This window comes from Mastomys coucha, unplaced genomic scaffold (genome assembly GCF_008632895.1).
Source record: "Mastomys coucha isolate ucsf_1 unplaced genomic scaffold, UCSF_Mcou_1 pScaffold20, whole genome shotgun sequence".
NCBI classification, from domain to species: domain Eukaryota; kingdom Metazoa; phylum Chordata; class Mammalia; order Rodentia; family Muridae; genus Mastomys; species Mastomys coucha.
In genome coordinates, this window is record NW_022196903.1 from 116,120,852 (window position 1) to 116,134,168 (window position 13,317).

Genomic DNA, 13,317 nt, shown 5'->3' on the forward strand with positions numbered 1-13,317 from the left:
CAAGATGAGAAAAGGCCGAATCATTAGTTAGGTTTCTCTCAATTTCAGGTCAATGAACACTCATTTTAGAATCACTACTATAAGACATTAGTAAATAGGAAGGATGCTTTGAGAGATATCTCTCTGACTTTGTGGAAGGCATAGATTAGGAGGTGATCTAAACATAAGAGTCATTGTTTGGGAGCAGTCTGATATGGCTAGTTAAAAATAAACATTTATATGTATGTGTGTGGGTATACTTATGTATACTACATGCATACAGAAACCTGAGGACATCAGAAGAGTCCCCTGGAACTGGAGTTGCAGGAGATTGCGAATGGCTTCATGGGTACCAAGAACTGAATCAGGGTCTCTTTCAAGAGCAGGGAGTGCTCTTACACTTCAGACCACCTCTCTAGCCCATGATAGGGCCAATTGTTAGACAAAGTTCAGAATACTTTATCTGAAAGGAAGTTGGGGAAACATGAGTGTTGTAGCATTTCTGAGATAGAAGAAACCTGAGGGCCAGGTATGGTGGCATACACCTATGACTCTAGCCCTATTGAGGAAGAGGCAGGAAATCAGGACTTTTAGGTCATTCTTGCCTCTGCATCCCAAGAACTAGCTGTGTACCACCGTGTGGCTCTCTCATATGGTTCTTGTAGGCTGGAAGTAGGGTCATGTACTATCTCAATTTTTCTAGAACTGAGGAGTGGCTCTTCATTGCTAAGTACAGATGAGAGGCCAAATCTTTTAAATTCACACTCCATTTTAGAAAACCTGATCTAAGTTTGAACTCAGGTAAACTAACAGGCTGGTACCTAGCATTAGTTTCCAAGTTATCCCCCAACAAAACCGGAGCCTACTCAAGTCTCTAGGCTCACCTCCAATAAGACCAGCATCTCCAGGTTATTACTCCAACACATCTGTACCCCCAGGTTACAATTCCACTCCCTGCCTAACAACCACCAATGCAGAAGGAAATAGAAATTAAGTTTATGATGTGATTCCCAGCACCAGCCAATTATGCTAAAGGCCATTGTAGCTTTCCAATTAGATGCTTGTACACTTACCCTGCCCCCTACCGTCGCTTGCTGATTCCTATAAAACCTTGCCCCATAGATATTCCAGGCTCCCTCTCCACCAAAAACTGTCCTGCATGAAGGTGATGTTCTGAGTAGAATAGAGACCCTGCTGTGAGTTGCATCGGATTGGCCCCTGTCTGTTTTTCTGCGGGGGATCACTAACACTTCCCTGGCACTACACAGAATCGTCCTGGATAACATGGGTCTGTGGTCTTGGTTGCAGGGACTTGGTAGCCTGATGTACCTTCTAGCTGTTAAAGTACCTCATACAAAGTTCAGTACAAAGCAGGTGCTTAAAAATATCAAAAACTACTTATTGGAATTATATGGGGAAATTAATAAAGGAGGCTAGAATTCTCAGCTATAAATTATAATATGTATACTTTACAGATATTGAATGTAAAATAAAGCACCTACAGCTAGCCAACATGATTATGGGACAGTGCTGGCTTTAATCTACCTTTCTATGACCTAATCACAATTACTTCACGGGCATAGTTGGCTATCAGCAGCTTTTCTGATACCTGGATCACAACATAGCTCAATGGGTTCATCAAGTTAATCATGTTAGCAATATGGAGCTGATCCCTTATCCTCCAAGGCTTCCCTGGTAGGTAAGTTTAGTAGTTGAATTCTTGGAGTCATTTCTTTCTTTTTTTTTTTAAAGATTTATTTTTTATTTATATGAGCACACTGCAGCTGTCTTGAGACACACACTAGAAGAGTGCATCAGATCCTATTACAGATGGTTGTGAGCCATCATATGGTTGCTGGGAACTGAACTCAGGATCCCTGGCAGAGTAGTCAGTGCTCTTAACCACTGAGCCATCTCTCCAGACCTCTTGGAGTCATTCTAAGATGCTGCAGCACTTGCAACAAATTTGTAACCACCAAGTCCCTGTCATTAAAAGCTTTTCTACATAGGGCCCTTTCTGTTCACTGTAACCTACTCTGCCAAATCTAACGCACAGCCAAGCAACGTCGCAATCTCCCTCATGTCTCCCTATAAACACCCAATGCAATGAGAAATAAACACACACACACACAGACACACACACACATACACACACACACACACTTTTGTTGTTGTTTTTTGGAGACAGGGTTTCTCTGTGAAGCTCTGGCTGTTCTCGAACTCAGATCTGCCTGCCTCCGACTCCTAAGGGATGAGATTAAAGGCATGTGCCATCATCCCCTGGCTTTCTCCCCCAACCCTCACTAGTCTTTTGAGGTCTTATAGGTGTTTTTTGGGTCTCCGACATAAAAGAAATTGGCAACTACTATTGTTTTAAAAGAGGGAGCCAGACTTCAGTCACCCAAAAGGATTTCTCTAGAGTACAAGGTTCTATCTGAATCTCAAATTCGTTGTCTTCTTTTCAAAATTTAATTATGAATTAATTCATACATTAATTATTTTTATATGTATGGGTGTTTTGCTTGCATGTATGTCTTTGCACTACATGAATACTCACACAGGTCAGAAGAGAGTGTCAAATCCTCTGGAACTGGAGTTACAGTGGTGAACTCTTATATGGGTGCTGGAAACTGAACTGAGGTCTTTTCTAAACCACTGAGCTATCTCCCCAGGCCAAGATCTCATATTCTTATCAATCAAGGTGCTGTCTGTGGCCTAAGGGTGTAGCTCAGTGGTAGAATTTGTCTAGCATGCTTAAGACACGGGGGTGGGGGTGGGGGTGTGTGGGGAGGCTAGCTTCCCAGTACCACAGGGAATAAAACAATACTGCCCATGTCAGTGGACTTGGATTTGTGATTAGAACAATTTTCTTAGGCTTGGTTCTTGGCTCCGAATTGCTAACTCTTCTGCCCTGACATTTCCAAAAGTTTCAACTTTGGTTTACTGGGTAAAATGAAAACCAAACTGATTATGCTGAGTTTATTTATAATTAACCAAAAAGAAGTTTTTGTTTTTTTGCGTGGTTTATTTAACATCACTAGAAATAAAGTATTTCTTAAACATTCTTAAAATTCTTGAAAAATTCAACATTTTTGTTTCCTTTGGCATAAATATGTATAATTGGATCAAATCCAAGACTCCAGCGGTGGCAGCGCATGCACCCCTCCCGAGCGGGCTCATGCAGGTGTCTCCCCAGCGGGCGTATGCTGCACAGCACCTCTCCCAAGCAGGTGTATGCTAATGAGGTGATTGCCGGGGAACCAATCCAGGAGGATCACGGGAGCTTGGGCTCGAGTATATAAGGAGCTCTCTCTGGGCAGTCAAGGCCACTACACAGAAGCAAGAGCTGCTGCCACTGCTGCCCATTCCACTGCTGCCCATTCCACTGCCGCCCATTCCTAGTATGGCCAAGAAGAGCCGCGGCACCTAGGAAGCAAGAAGAAGCAGTAACACCAAGAAGAACCATAACACCTAGAAGAACCGTAACACCTAGGTACCTAAAAGAGCTGTAACACCTAGGAACCTAAAAGAGCTGTAACACAAAAGAAAATTCCTGAGTAAACCGCGAGAGAAGTCTCGGTCTTTGGTCGCTATTGCTGCCATCCGGCAAGCAAAGGCGCCCCTACATATAATAATTATCTATAGCCTCATAATTATTTTCCCATGATAGTTTTGTTATTAGAAATAACAAACCATGGCAGGGCAGTGGTGGCACACGCCTTTAATCCCAGCACTTGGGAGGCAGAGGCAGGTGGGTTTCTGAGTTCGAGGTCAGCCTGGTCTACAGAGTGAGTTCCAGGACAGCCAGGGCTACACAGAGAAACCCTGTCTGGAAAAACCAACCAACCAACCAACCAAAACAAACAAATAAACAAAAAAGAAATAAACCATGCTTCTAAACTACTTTCATTTTGTAATGGTATATACTCTATAGTTTTTTTTTTTTAAGATTTATTGTCATATGTAGCTGTCTTCAGACACAAGAGGGCAACAGATCTCATTCCAGAAGGTTATGAGCCACCATGTGGGATTTGAACTCAGGATCTTCAGAAGAGCAGTCAGTGCTCTTAACCACTGAGCCATCTCACCACGCCTACGCTAGTTGTTTTGTAATGCACATACATGTGTGTATGCATGTTTGTGAGAGTGCACTTTCTGTGCACAAGTGTGTGTGTGTGTGTGTGTGTGTGTGTACACATGGAGGCCAGACAACACTCTTGGGTATCATCCTCAGAAATGCCATCCACCTCACGTCCTTTGAAATGTGGTCTACCACATTTCAAGCTCTCTGGTTAGGCTAGTGAGTGGCAGGAGGCATTTCCTTCTAATTCCCTCTCCAGCTCGAGGATTATAAACATTCACCATCTTGGCTAGTTTATAATGTGGATTCTGGGAATCAAACTCAGACATGTTTTTGCACTTTACTGAATGAGCTAACTACTCCAGTCTCAATATACAGTCTTGAAACTACCTGGATTTAGAAGATTCTAGAAGAATCGTGCAGATATGGGATCCCTTTGGATAAGTAGAAAATGTCAATTTTAGACTCCTGGCTGATAGCCCTTGCAGTGTCCTATGGTGGGAGGAAAGATGAGCCATGGTTCTGTGACATGTAGGTATTCATTACTGTTAGTTTGTGGTGTTTGGGACTGTCAGTGTTCTTACTCAGGTTGGTCAAGCACTGGACCACAAACTAGGCCCTTAGTTCTATTTTGAACAGTGCAGTTTTCAGAGATATGTTAAAGTATACCCAGGAATTTAGTTTTAAGAAAACTGTGTGTGTGGGGGGAAGTTGCCATTTTTGGGAGGCAAATGGTTCCATATGAACACAGCATGGATACTTTCCTCAGATCTGTAAATTCTTTCAAGCTTCTATCCTCACCCAGGTTAAACATGTTTTTATTCACTTACTGACTGTAGAGGAGAGTTTTCCATCACATTGCGCCTTTCATTGTTCAGGAAAGTAGCTTGAGGGGTAATCTTGCTTCGAATTTTAAAGGCCTCTGGGTATGAAGGAAAACCAAAACCCTAACCAGTAGAGACTGGATTAGTAAAGTGCTTGCCTAGCATGCTTGAAGTTTCATCCCCAGCACTTTATAAAAAAGAGGGACTGTGGTATAAGCCTTTAATCGTAGAGCAAGAGAGGTGGCACCTTGAAATACAGCCTCCCTTACACAGTGAGGTCAGACTGACCCCTGGGCTATGGTGTTCCGGTTTCCATGAAAACAAGCATTTTGCTTTCCCTGGGAGCTTTCCTGGAAGACTCCGGAAGACACCCATTTCTGAAGTTACAGGTGAATTAACCCAAGTGGTTAAGTGAGAATTTAAAAAGTGGGGAGGTTTCGTAAGATATACAAAGGCACCTTTAAAAATAATATTTCCCTCTCACACTTTGTCCTCTTCCTTCAGCAGAGCGTCAACCACCTGTGTATTCACTGCCTGTCCCGGGTGGGACCCAAGAGGGTAAAGAAAAGTTTCAGAGAAACGCTTTTTACAGACTTTTTTTTTTTTGCGTCTAACTGGACGGTCCTGGATCTCGCTTTGTTTGAGCAGGCTAGCCTCACATTCAGAAATTAGCTTGCCAGTCTCCCAAACTCCAGGATTAAAGGGGTGAGTCACCAAGCTGGGTTATTTCCAGTTCTTTTCACTTTCAACCATCAAGAACTCCCTCCCCCATCTTCAAATTTAATCCAGACTTGCTTCTAACTCTCTATGTAGTCGAGGATGACTTTCAGCTTCTGAACATCCTGCTTTCACCTCCTCAAAAGCTGGGATCACAGGTGTACGCTATTACGCCTAGTTTTGTCTTCTTGCGTGCAGGAAGACAATCTCCAGCCCCACTCCATTTTCGTTCTCTACATGGAAATAAACCCAATACGTTTCCTTTTCACCATCTCATTCATTCTCGTTGGTACTGTGACTAAAAGGGAAGCCTGGGCTCAAAAGTTAAGTGTGAATATCGAGTACATTGCAGGAAGCCAGTGCACACGCTCCCTCCCGAGGAGTAAGTAAACAGGAAACTATCGATCCCACGCAGGAAATGACCTTTGTGAGGGCAAAGTAGGTGAGCCGGTTTCCCCCGCTTTCCCTGAGTTCCCTTCCTAACTCATTTCCGGGTGTCAACCCATTTGGTCCTCCCCTACAAAAACAGCCTGGGCTGGCTCTTCACAGTCCGCCCTAGAATTCCTCCCTGAGAGACCGGCCAATCGGCCCTGTACCTTTACGGATATTTTTATGCCCTGTTTTCATCACGGCAAACCTCCACCAATCAATAACTTGGGGAGGAGGTACCAAAATAATCTTTACTTCCTCCCCAAATGGTCACCCTTCCCCGCGTCAGCCTTTGATGGACTACCCAGGTGGCCAATCCTCGAGCACCCCAGGGCCCAGCCCATGCTCAACTCCACCAGTCAGGACAAAGGAGAGGCATGGCGACACCCCCCCCCCCCCCCCCCCCCCGCCCCTCACGTCCCCCCTTTTTTGGAAATGCCTTGACGCTAGGCGTCCGGGCACCAGGGAAGTTACAACTTTGTACGGTCGGTGCCGCCAGCCTCCGGGTCTATCTCGGATCCACCCGGGATGGCCCCGCGGTCCCCGTCTCAGCCGCCTTTGCAGTGGCTCGCCGGTCTATCTCCGAGCCCGCGCTGCGCTCCCAGCCCGGGACGCTCGGGCGGCAGCCAGGGGCGCGGACCTTTCCCTCCGCCGCCGCCGCTCTCCTCCTCCCGCCTCTCCTCCGCGTTCCGGGCCCGGCAGACACCGGCGTGGGCGGAGCCGAGAGCTGGCTCCGAGCGGGGAGAGGCTGGCGCCTCTTAAGGTGGAACAGACCCATCGCTGAGCCTTTCTGGCTGTGTGACTCCTGCCCTAGCCTCGCTCCAAACGTTCGCTCTCGTCTCCCTTGAGCCTTGGTTCTCCACATAGTTTAGAAATTAACCAGGATGTAAAATGAACGTATAAACTGAGGGGAAAAAAGTAATATCAAGAAGATGCAAACTACTCAGAACTTCTATGATTTAGTTACTTGTGTTCTTTATTACAGGGGCTACAGTCTTTAAGTGGCAGTTTTTTTTAACCTTTTTCGGATGTCCAAATAAGAACTCATGCCTGATGAACATAACACGTGAAGGATTTGTGTGTTGATTTAGTGACACCGTCCCCCACCCCCAACATGGACGACAAATATACTAAGGGACGCAGAAACTTGGAGCCTGGGAGTCTGGTGGCTATAGGCTGCCCCTTGTAGTTGCCCAAGGGTTCCTAGAGGGAGCTAAAGAGCAGAGGTGCTGTTAGCTTAAGGCCTTTGTAAAATGGATGAAAATCTGTTGCTTTCTGAACTTGGTTTGACCCAGAATTGTTCCTGTCTAAAGGAAATGCAGGGACAAAAATGGAGCAGAGACTGAAGGCTATTCAATGGCTGGCCCAACTTGGGATCCATCCCATGCACAGGCACCAAACCGGGATACTATTACTGATAAGGCCATGTTGTGCTTGCAGACAGGAGCCTAGCATGGCTGTCTTCTGAAAGATTCTATCAGCAGCTAACTGAGACGGATGCAGATACTTACAGCTAACCATTGGACTGAGGTCCGGACCCCTATGGAAGAGTAAGTAAGGGAAAGGACTGAAGGAATTGAAGGGTATGGCAACCCCATAGGAAGACTAACACTATTAACTAATGGGGACTCCTGGGAGCTAGAGACTAAGCCACCAACCAAAGAGCATACATGGTTTCGTCCATGGTCCCGCACATATGTAACACAGGACTGACTACTTTGTCTGGGCTCAGTGGGAGAAGATGCTCCTAATCCTGTAGAGACTTGATGCTCCCAGCAAGAGGAATGCTGGGGAGTGTGTGTATGAGAGGGGTGGGTGGGGGAGCACCCTCTCAGAGACAAGGGGGAGGGGAATGGGGTGAAGAACTCTGGGAAGAGGGGCAACATTTGGAATGTAAGTAAAATAATTTAATAACAATAATAAAAAGATGTAGTGTAAATGAAAGGTGCAGATACTAGGCAACAATATATACACAAAACATAGCAAACACTTTATTTTTTTAATTTTTTTAAAGTTCTGTTGTAAAATTTCAAACACAAAAGTAGAGAGAATGACAATGATGTCTTACGTTTTTTATCCTATTAATATTTATTTATTGTGTATGTTATATATCCGAATTCCAGGCATGCAGGAGCCAGAAGAGGTCAGAAGAGGTAGTTAGTCTCCTGCAATTGGTAGTTACAGGCAGTTGTGAGCAGTGAACGGCAGAGCTGGAACCTAAATGGGGTCCTCTGTTAGAGCAGCAGCTGCTTTTAATCTCTGAGCCATCTCTCCAGTCCTAACTTTACTGTCACTCTTGTACATGTATGTGAGCATGACATGGAGTAGTACATATGTGACTACATGTGCTCTCAGCATCCAGAGGAGGGAGTCCAGATCTCCTGGAGCTGGAGTTACAGTAGGGGGTTGTAGAGGTTGGACTTGGGTACTGGGAACCCAGTTGGGCCCTCTGCAGGAGCAGTGCCCTTAGCCACATCTCCAGCCTGAGAGTAACGTGTATAAAAATGCTGTAATAAGCAGTATTTGGCCAGTGTTTTGCTACCTCTACTTTTCTCCTGGTCACTTGATTTTTTGAGACAAATTTCAGACATTTCATGCTTAACTACTCTAATACACATTTTAAAATATCCCTTAAAAATAATGGAATTTCATTAATCCACCATTGTTTGTTTGTTTTTCAAGACAGGGTTTCTCTGTGTAGCCTTGGCTGTCCTGGAACTCACTCTGTAGACCAGGTTGGCCTTGAACTTATGACATCTGTGTGCTTCTGCTTTCTGAGTGCTGGGATTAAAGGCTTACAAGCCACCACCTGGCCCATTGTTTATTTTTTTCTTCTTCTTTTTCTTTTTCTTTTCCATCCTATTCCCGCTTCCCCTTGTCTCCAAGAAGATGTCCTCATCCCACCCCCATTGTTTATTTTTAAGACCTCTTTTATTTTAAATTACATGTATGTGTTTGTGTATGGATTGTGCACGTGAGTGCAGGTATTCAGAAGTGTCAGATTTCCTGGTTGTCCAACATGGGTACTGGGAGTAGAGCTCAGGTCCTCTGGGAAAGCATGTGCTCTCCCAGAGAGCACCGAGTCATCTCTCCAGCCCCACGAGTAATTCTTTATCTAGGTTTCTGTATTGTTTTTTGAGACAGGCTGGACTCCAATTTACTACCTACATAGCTGAGAATAATCTTAAACTATGGCTCCTCTTGTCTGTACGCCCTGAGTGCTGGGGTTACACGTATGTGTTACTATGCTTGGCTCCCTTACATATCTAAAAACGTGAGAAATCCTGACACCAAGCATGCAATGGTCACACATCTCTCTGCTTGACTGCATTCGGGAGGCAGAGGCAGCAGATACCTGTGGGTTTAAGGCCAGCCAGGGCTACATAGTGAGACTCAAAAGAAATTTGAATTCTTGGTATTACCAAGTCAATATTGAAACTGTACCATTTGCCTCACAGTATTTTTTTTCCAATTGCCCTTTTCAGGATTCCCCCTTAAAGGTTCACTCTTATATTTTATGCACATATCTCTTGGTCCATTTCAATTGACTGTTGAGGCTTTTAAGCCCCTTTATTCTCTAGCCCACTCCTCTAATCTAAGGGGCATTACATAGATGAAGTTATGCAAGCCTTCTGAAAACTATGAAATACGTATTATTATCCCTTGATTTCTGATGAGGAAACTGCACAGGAAAGCAGTGACAAATTTAGTTATTAAAGCTGATGTTTGAGTATACAAACTTTTATCATATTCCACGGGATATATTGTCTTTAAAGTGACCATTTGCTCAGGAGTTCAAAGTCATCCACTTCTATACAATTAAGTCCAAGGCCAGTTTAGGCTACGAGAAAATTCTTTTCAAAAAGAGGAAAAAGAAAAGGCTTGTAAAATGTGTCTGTGATATGTTAATTACGTATGAAGCCCTGCAGGGCCTGGAGAGATGGCTCTGTGGTTCCGAGGAAGCACTGCTCTTCCAAAGGACGAGGCTTTACTTCACAGCATCCAAGGAGGCTCACAACTCCAGCTCACAGAATCCACTGCTCTCTTCTTCACTCTGGGAGCACCTGTAGACATAGACACAAGTACACAGACCACCATATATACACATAATAACTAAAACTAAATGTTAAGAAATAATGATACATGCCTTATCATAGAGGACAAATTCTCACATTTTAATTCTTAAAAATTTATTTATTTTTATTTATGTGCATTGGTGTTTTCCCTGCATGTATGTCTGTCTGTCTGCATGAGGTTGTCAATTCTTGGAGTTACAGATGGTTGTAAGCTGTATGTGGCTGCTGGGAATTGAACCCTGGGCCTCTGGAAGAGCAGCCGTTGCTCTTAACCAGTGAGACATCTTATGAGCCCCTCATTTAAAAAAAAAAGAAAAGAAAAAAAAAACAGAAAAGGATTAGTGTCTGTAGAGAGGCTTGAGAGCTGTATGTGGAGGTTGGGGATAACTGTGGAATCTGTTCTCTTTCCAGGGTTCAAAATTCAGGTCACCAGGCTTCTGTGGCAAATGCCTTTACTCTCTGAGCCATCTCAAAGGCTCCTCATTTTCTGTGTTAATCAGCATCTTCTTTACCAGAAAGTAAAGGAAAGATGAATGGAAGTACCTCCTCCTGTTTTAGGTCAAACCAGACCAGACCAGACCAGACCAGACCAAACCAACCAAACAAAACCAAAACTAAACCAAGTAAAACCAAACCAAGAAAACCAGACCAGACAAGACCAGACCAGACCAAACCAAACCAAACCAAAACTAAACCAAGTAAAACCAAACCAACAAAACCAGACCAGACCAGACCAGACCAAACTAAACCAAACCAAACCAACAAAACTAAGCCAGGTTTAGTGTCATTTTCTCCTCATCCTCTTCCTTCTTACATTCTTTTATTCAGCGGGTAAGTGTGTCAATGCGCAGGCCTCAGTGTGTGTGTAGAGGTCAGAGGACAATCTTGAGAGTCAGTCCTCTTCTAATGTACGGGCTCCAGGAATCAACTCGGGTCAACAGATCTATGGGCAAGTGCCTTTACTTGCTGAGCCATCTCACTGGCCCCCAAACTACGAATAATTATTTAAGCAAAACCCACATAAACACTAGCTATAGACAACAGCAAAAACTGAAGAAAATGAAAATGATCTCTAAGTTATTTAGTACATTTCTATCCATACATATGTGTGTATACATATATATCACATATTAAAATTTTGAGTTTATATAATTACATCATTTTTCTCTTTCCTTTCTACTCTTCTGAGGTTCCTATGTGCACCCCCTCCCTCATCTTTTTCAAATTTATGACATATATATATATATATATATATATATATATATATACACACACACACAAATGCAACCTGCTTCAGTCCATCTAATGTAACTCGTATCTATGTACGTGTTTTCACGGCTGACCACTTGGTGTTGGATAACTAATCACTGTGCACTTCCTTGGGGAAGATCATTTCTCCTGCTCTTGGGTTTCCTTAGTTGCTTATAGTCCTTTGTCAAGGGCTGAGGCCTTGTGAGCTTTGCCCCTTCCAATAGTATGTCTGTGGGTGCCATATTTGTTCAGATACAATTTTTTTTTATTTATTTATTTTCTTTATTTATGAGTACACTGCAGCTGTCTTCAGACACTCCAGAAGAGGGCATCGGATCCCATTACATACGGTTGTGAGCCACCATGTGGTTGCTGGGAATTGAACTCAGGACCTCTGGAAGAGCAGTGGGTGCTCTTAACTGCTGAGGCATCTCTCCAGCCCCAGATACAAATTTTTAAAAGGCATCTATTTGATTATAAGAGATGAACCATTACAATGTAATTTTATTTAATTTTTTTATGTGTGTGTATGTACGCCTGAGTGTACGTATGTGCACTATGAGCACATAGGAGCCCAAAGAGAGAAGAAGAGATGTTGGATCTCCTGGAACTCGGGTTATAGAGGGTTCTGAGATGCTATGTGGGTGCTGGGAACTGAACCCAGGTCCTGCAAGTGAAGTGTTCTTACCTGATGAGCCATCTCCCCAGTTTCTGAAATGTAATTTTCTCATTCAAATACAGACATTTAAAATGATTGGTTAAAGTTATCATACCCTCTTCAAAATATTTAAATGATGCCATAACTGGACATGGTGGTACAAGTCTTTGATCCCAGCTCTTGGGAGGCAGAGTTAGGTAGACCTCCTTGAGCTGAGTGGTGATATATAAAAATAAAAATGACTTAATCATTCTGTCTTCAGGATTAAATATAATTACTCTTTATTTTTTGGAAGAGTTTATTTGGGCTCACACAGAATCAAATAAAATTATTTTTAAGTACCAAACAATATCCTATTACATAGATTACTATAACTTCTTATATATTTGCCTTATTTTGGATACTAGTTTGGATAAAATTGCTACAGCCAATGTCTGGTATTTATGAAATAATATATGAGCTTTTTATTTTTGCCAATTTTTTTTTTTTTTTTTAGGAAAAGGTCCTAATTTTTACTTTTCCACTTTAAAAAGGGATTTTTTTTTATTTAAAATTTCAGTTACGTACAACTGTGTGGGTCTTGCACGTGAGTGCCTGTGCCCTCAGAGGTGCCAGGCCCTTCTGGAGTTACGGGCAGTTGTGAGTGCTGTACATTGGTGCTGAAAAGCCAACTCTGGTCCTCTGTGAGAGTGGTGTGTCTCCAGACCCTAGCCTTTCCATTTTATGTCACTTCTACCTCTGGCTCCTGCCCTGCAATTATCAAATACCAGAAACACCAGAAAGTGTTGAAAAGTTAAACAAACCATCCAACACAGACCCAGAGAAGTCCAAAAATGCATTCTGACTCTGAAGCCCAGGCTGGGCCTGGATTCACTATGTAGCTTGGGCTAGCCTCAAACTTGTAGCAATCCTTTTGGCTCAGCCTCAGATGAGCTGGGGATTATAAGTGTGGGCCATCTAGATGTCCAGCTCCCTTGATCTGTCTCAGAAAGCTTCTCATTAGCTCAGTTGGTAGAACGTTTGCCTCAGTGCTGGATGTGTAGGGCTGGGGTGATGCTCCGTAGCTAAGATCCCTTGCTGCTTTTGCCAAGGAGCCGAGTTCGGTTCCGAGTACCCACAATCAGGCATCTTACAACCACCTGCAACTCCAGCTCCAGGGGATCCCATACCCTCTTCTGCTCCACAAGAGCATCTGTAGCTCCCATAGAGATACTTAATTTAAAAACAAAAGAGCCACTTGGGAGGCAGAGGCAGGTGGATTTCTGAGTTCGAGGCCAGTCCGGTCTACAGAGTGAGTTCCAG

At 43.6% G+C, this 13,317-nt stretch overlaps 1 protein-coding gene and 1 long non-coding RNA gene across 2 annotated transcripts in view; one reads left to right on the forward strand and one right to left on the reverse strand.

The window, feature by feature from the left end:
* Nucleotides 1-2,771: 2,771 nt before the first annotated feature.
* LOC116099550 lies at nt 2,772-6,437 on the reverse strand. Its single transcript, XR_004122298.1, has 2 exons — nt 4,891-6,437; nt 2,772-3,405 (listed from the first exon to the last, which is right to left on the reverse strand). It is a non-coding gene; the product is annotated as an uncharacterized LOC116099550 (long non-coding RNA).
* A 1,122-nt stretch (nt 6,438-7,559) lies between these two features.
* The window catches only part of Foxj2 (forkhead box J2), a 33,327-nt gene continuing 27,569 nt past the window's right edge, over nt 7,560-13,317 (forward strand). The window contains exon 1 of the mRNA XM_031383316.1: nt 7,560-7,580. The gene's annotated coding sequence lies outside the window, so the exon portion shown is untranslated. The remainder of the gene's footprint in view (nt 7,581-13,317) is intronic.